This window comes from Xyrauchen texanus, chromosome 10 (genome assembly GCF_025860055.1).
Source record: "Xyrauchen texanus isolate HMW12.3.18 chromosome 10, RBS_HiC_50CHRs, whole genome shotgun sequence".
NCBI classification, from domain to species: Eukaryota; Metazoa; Chordata; class Actinopteri; order Cypriniformes; family Catostomidae; genus Xyrauchen; species Xyrauchen texanus.
In genome coordinates, this window is record NC_068285.1 from 32,132,271 (window position 1) to 32,138,592 (window position 6,322).

At 41.3% G+C, this 6,322-nt stretch overlaps 1 pseudogene; it reads right to left on the reverse strand.

The window, feature by feature from the left end:
- Positions 1 to 1,526: 1,526 nt before the first annotated feature.
- On the reverse strand, positions 1,527 to 4,392 carry LOC127650107 (uncharacterized protein K02A2.6-like; annotated as a pseudogene).
- Between the last annotated feature and the right edge of the window lie 1,930 nt (positions 4,393 to 6,322).

Consider the following 6,322-nt stretch of genomic DNA (forward strand, 5'->3'; position numbering starts at 1 on the left):
GTAATGGTGAACATAAGCCCTTCACACATTTTTAGACTGCAGGAGTGCTTCAATCCCATTCTCCCCTAACCATTACTTCCCACATGCCATTATCAGTCATGGGCAATGCAGCAGCAGTAAGGTATATCTCAATCCACAGAGTATAAGTTTCCCTAAAAACAGAAGGTAAAGTTGGCTCTCCACTCCACACACAGAGAGTGTTACTTACTGGGTATTGTGGTGGTCATACTGTGTCCCGTATGGCAGTGTATTAACGAACAGCATGCAAACACCTTCTGTTGAAACATCTGCGACAGGCACATTTTTAGGCTGCCTTCCAAATCTGAGAAAAAAGAAAAAGAAAATGTTCTCGATCTGCTGCATTCTCCTCTTGAATCTGTGTAAAATATCTCTCTCACACATGCAGTTGTTCTGTCTTTTTCTTGGCTCCACTTCTCATACAATCCATTCTTTTAAACTGTTATTCATCTGTTGTACGCAATACAAATTGTGTAGTATTGGTCAAGGACACAAACAAAAAAGTACTCAGAGAGATGTTTGGGAAATGTTCAATTAGTTATTTTGGGCTTTGTAATTCCATGGACACAGAAATTCACAAAGTCCTCAAATCTGAAGACTTCTGACTGAAATAACTCACAACAACACTGTCTGATGGCCTTGCATTTTTGTTTTGAATCGATGCATCTCATTTTAAAAACTTCAGATTTAAGAGCGCCAAAACCATTGCAAAAATAATAATTGCTCAAAGAACTTAATATTGGTTAATAATATTGGATCTGAACATTGCTTTACACCAGTCAGGATTAGAATTGGTTAGAGACACCCATAATGTCCTTCCTTAACCTAAAGTTTAATTTTTTTAACATATCACTATTTACAAAGTTCTAGAAAAACAGGATGGTAGACCCAGTGTTTTCAAAGAGCAACCTTTGTCTTTAATACACAAATGGCATCAAAATGTTATCATCATGCGATAATGTCTCACAATATCATGATACTTTTTCTTGCTAAAACGTGTCCATGCTAGTAATTCCTGATGTTCATGATTTCCAAAGTATTGATTATATATTAATTGCTCATGTTTCTACTGTACATATTTAATGTTCAAATTGAAAATTATTCCTCAACACATCATCAGTCTTACTTTTTCAGAAACAGGAGCAGCTGATTAAATGAGTAGAAATAAAGATTATTATGTTCACAAACTATTTTCCAGGTTTAACAGTAACTGACAATCCACAGTATGTTCTACACCAAAACCACTTTCTGTTGGAAGTAGGGTATGTCATTGAAGAATTGATTATTTAAAAGTGAAAAATCACTAATATATTTTGTGAAAAGCATAATAACTCCTAAAGGCACATTCATTCCCTTTTTGATTTCAAACAAAGAAAATAAAAAAATAATTTACTGCATCCAAGATGTATTTACCTCCCACTGTTGCGTATGGAACTTTTCTTTAAGCTTTTTATTTAGCTTGCAAATACAACGCGGAGACACGAGTCATCGTTTCTATATCTTTTCGTTTACTGAGCATGTGCAATTCCTTTAGACTACAACACAGCACAGAGTATCATGGGAAATATAGTTTACAATATAAAGGCATGAAATGAAATACACAACATCTCCTCCCCTCTTACAATCAATGTAATATAATTAAATTAAATGAATATTGATGTTTCGGATGAATACATTCACTTGCATAATTTACTTTACTAACATGTATCTAACTTGCATTTCAATTAAGTAGTTGAACTTTTAACTAACAATGTCAATCAATTTGTTATTTATCTTTTTCCTAATCTGGGAATGAGGGTGGACTACCGATACAGCACGAGGGATTTCAGCAACATTTGCAGTAGGTACACGTGGATGAACATCGCTCAATGGATCATTTGAACAAATAGAATCAGACAATTCTGTGGATGATGTAGCTCCCTGCAACATTTTATCAGTATGTCTTCTCCAAACTATGTCATTTCCTGTTTTGACCTTGTATGACACCGGACCCGTCTGTGATAGCACTGTCGCAGGAATCCATTTTGGACTGTTTCCATAATTCCGTGCCAACACCGGAGCACCTGGTGTGAACACTCTGTGTTTAGCTCTTAGTGCCCGTCTTTGAATCTTCTTCCTTTGCTGATGTAAGACCATGTCTTTGATCTGCACTGGTTTCAGTAGGTCAAAGTTTGTTCTCAATTCTCTATTTAGCATCAGATGAGCTGTTGACACCTTTGTTACAGCATGTGGAGTACTCCTATAACTCATCAAAAAGCTATGGAGACGCTGATGAAATGTGCCCTGACCCTGAGGTGCTTTTAGTGCATGCTTCATAGTTTGCACAAAACGTTCCGCCTGCCCATTGATTGAAGGATGGTATGGTGTCGATTTGATGTGTTGTACCCCATTTACCTGCAAGAATGTAGCCATCTCCTGAGATACGAATTGGGAACCATTATCTGATACAAGTTGCAATGGTGGTCCAAATCGACTAAACATTTCTCCCAACATCTCAATGGTTTTCTCAGAAGTGGTTGAACTCATAATGGCAACCTCAGGCCATTTACTGTGTGCATCGACGACAAGGAATAACATTCTGTTCTCCACAGGCCCTGCAAAATCAACATGGATACGATGCCATGACTTCTCAGGAAAATCCCAGGGGTGCAGTGGAGCAGGCTGTGGAGTGTTACGTATTTGCTGACATGAAGGACAAATTCTTGCTTTTTCCTCAATTTGTCCATCAACCCCTGGCCACCAGAAATAGCTCCTTGCTATCTCCTTCATGCGAAAAACTCCACAGTGTCCTGTGTGTAACTGTTTCAAGACTGGCTTACGTAATGCTGGCGGAATAATCACCTTCCCCACAACAAACAACCAGACTGCACCGTGAGCTCCTGTCGCCGTGAGATATAAGGCCTTTGACTTGGGTCTTCACTTTTACTCTTGCCTGATATGACCATGTCCATGACTGAAGATAACACTGGGTCATTACGAGTACAGCAGTCACAGGGGTATTTTCTACCTGTTTAAAGTAGAAGATTTCAGCAGCCTGCTTATCTTTCTTGCTGTCTGGCAAAGGCAGTCTGGAAAGGCCATCTGCATTGCAGTGTAGTTCTGATTTGCAATACTTGATGTCGTAACTTTGTGCAGACAACAACAAGGCCCACCTCTGCATCCTGCTAGCAGCGAGTGATGGTATGCTAGAATATGGACCAAAAATGGAAGTGAGTGGGTGGTGATCAGTTACTAGAGTAAACATCCTCCCAAAAATATACTGATGAAATTTCCGCACACCAAAAACAATGCACAGTGCTTCTCTCTCTATCTGAGCATAATTTGTTTCTGCCTTACTCAGTGATCTGGAGGCAAATGCAATTGATCTCTCTTGTCCATCTGGCATGATGTGGGATAGAACGGCTCCAACACCATATGGTGAAGCATCACAAGCCAGTTGTAACGGTAAAGAGGGATCGAAGTGTGTCAACGTCTTGGACTTCAGTAACCTCTCTTTTGCTTTTCGAAAGGTCTCCTGACATTCAGGTGTCCACTTCCAATTTTTCTCTTGACACAATAACCTGTGCAGCAGTTTCAACAGTGATGCCAAATCTGGAATGAAACGGCCATAATAGTTTAGTAACCCCAAAAAAGATCGCAGCTGACTGACATTCTGAGGTGCTGGGGCCTCTACAATGGCTTTAACCTTGGATGGGAATTTATGCAAACCAGACGCATCAATCACATGGCCAAGATATTCAACCGATGCACACTCTAAGTCCATAGTCTTTCAACTTCTGTAGAGTTGCATCCAAGTTCTGCAAATGCGACTCATCCAAGTAACCCAGCACTCCTGGAAGTCCTGTCAAAATTTGGTCCATTGCCCGTTGGAAAAGTGTTGGAGCTGATGAGATTCCAAAAGGAAGACGTTGATACCTATAAAGCCCATTGTGTGTGACAATGGTAAGCAACTCTCTTGATTCTTTTTGAACATGCATTTGCAGATAGGCTGATTTAAGTCAATCTTGCTGAATTTCTGGCCTCTTGCCAGCCCTGCAAACAGGTCCTCAATATGAGGCAGTGGATATTGATCTGCTGTCAGCACTGGATTTAGAGTGACTTTAAAATCACCACAGATCCTGACACTACCATCTTTTTTATTACAGGTACAATGGGCGTTCCCCATTCACTCACACTTACTGGTTCCAAGACACCATCCTTTATTAGTGCCTCTAAACCTGCCTCAACCTTTGGTTTCAATGCATATGGCAGCGGACGTGCTTTCAAAAACTTTGGTGCACTCCCTGGTCTTATGTCCAATTTCACAGTGATTTCCTTCATTAATTCCATCTTAAAGACTTCAGCATGTCTCTGTAAGACAGCATCTACATCCATTTTTTTGTACCATCATGTGTATGGACAACCAGTCTAGTTTAATCTGATTAAGCCATGAACGACCCAACAAAGAAGGTTACTCACCCTTAACTACGTAGAGTGGCAGCTTTTTCCTCTGTCCATTTATGGTCGCTGTGACTTCAGTAACCCCTTTTATGGCTACAGTTTCTCCGGTGTATGTTTTCAATCTTATGTCTGCAGGTTTGAGTGGTAAATGCTTAAGTGTTTGTACACTGTGTCAGACACAAGAGACACTGCTGCACCAGTGTAAATTTCCATGTTCACCGGCTGTCCCTCCAACAATGCAGTGACGCTATACGCTTTGGAACCTCCAATGATAGTCAACACGTGCAACGATAATTCATCCTCAGAAGTGTCTGTGTACTCCACTTCTCCTTGTTCCATGGCATGGATATATTTCTTTTTCTGTCCATTTTTGACTGTTCTCTTGTTCACAGACTTTGACATTTTTTCTTTGATATTTGTATTCCTGTATGCCCGCTCGATGTGTCCTTTTTTCCACAACAGCGGTAATCCATGTCTTTACACCAGCATGTAGAGGGAGAATGGCCAACCCTACCACAACGGAACCCTACCACATGGCCCTTGCTTGTTTGCTGGTTTCTCAGTTTGCATTTTGTGTACTTTACTGTTTGCACTCAAGGGCCTTTTTTGCAGCCAGCTCCATGGAAACGCTCAGTTCTATAGCTCTTTGTAAAGTTAAATTACTTTCTGTTAGCAGGCGTTTCTGTATGGCTTCACACTGAAGACCACACACCCATCTATCCCTCAACGTGTCATTCAAATCAGAATCAGAATCAGAAAAAGTTTTATTTAAAAAGCTTTTTTAAGGAATTTGTTTTGGTGTTGTAGGCGTGTGTCACACATTCTCTAAATATAAGAAAGTTAAGAGAAACAAGTATTAAAATATAAGCAATATAAATATAAATACATCCACACAGTATATATTAAAAGTAAGAATAAAAATAAAAGAGAGCAGTACAGCAGAGTAAGTACAGTGGCATGTAGAGCCAGAGGTGGAGTGTGGAGAGTGTCAGGGTGGGTACTGGGACTTGTAGATGAGGCTAGTGGCGGATGGGAAAAAACCTACCTTTAAGGTGGGCATTGGTGGGGGTGCTGAGGTGGGGGAGGTGGATGTGATGCACTGTAGCTGGAACTGTTGGAAGGTGTCGTGGGGGATGGTTTCAGGACTGTCCCTTTGTTGGGAGGTGTCGTGGGGAACGGTTACAAGACTGTCCCTTTGTCTTTCAAAGCGGCAGCAGAACTCGTTCAGGTCGTTGGCTAGGCGTCGGTTGTTAATGACCTGGGGGGCTTTAGGCTTGTAGTTGGTGATCTGCCTGAGCCCTTTCCAGACAGATGCAGAGTCGTTGGCTGAGAGCTGGTGTTGGAGCTTCACAGAGTACCGTCGTTTAGCCTCTTTCACCACCTTGCTAAACTTGTACTTCACATCTTTAAATCTGTCTGTGTCCTTACTCCTGAAGGCCTCTTCCTTATCAAACCTTAACCTTCCTAGTTTGGCTGTAAACCAGGGTTTGTCATTGTTGTAACTCACCCTGGTGCGTGATGGAACACAGCAGTCCTCACAGAAGCTGATATATGACGTCACAGCCTCTGTGTACTCATCCAGACTGTTTGTAGCAGTGCTGACCACGTCCCAGTCAGTAGAGTCAAAACATGTCTAGAGATAATCCACACCCTCACTGGTCCACTTCCTTGATGTCCTCACTACAGGTTTGCAGAGCTTTAGTTTCTGCCTTTAGTGCTGCCGGATCACTGTCACATCGTTGCACCAACCGCTGTTGATGTAAAAACAGACTCCTCCACCTTTAGTTTTGCCGGAAAGTTATGTGTCTCTGTCCGCTCTGTAAATTTGGAAGCCTGCCAGCTGAAGTGCCCGGTATTAATCCAC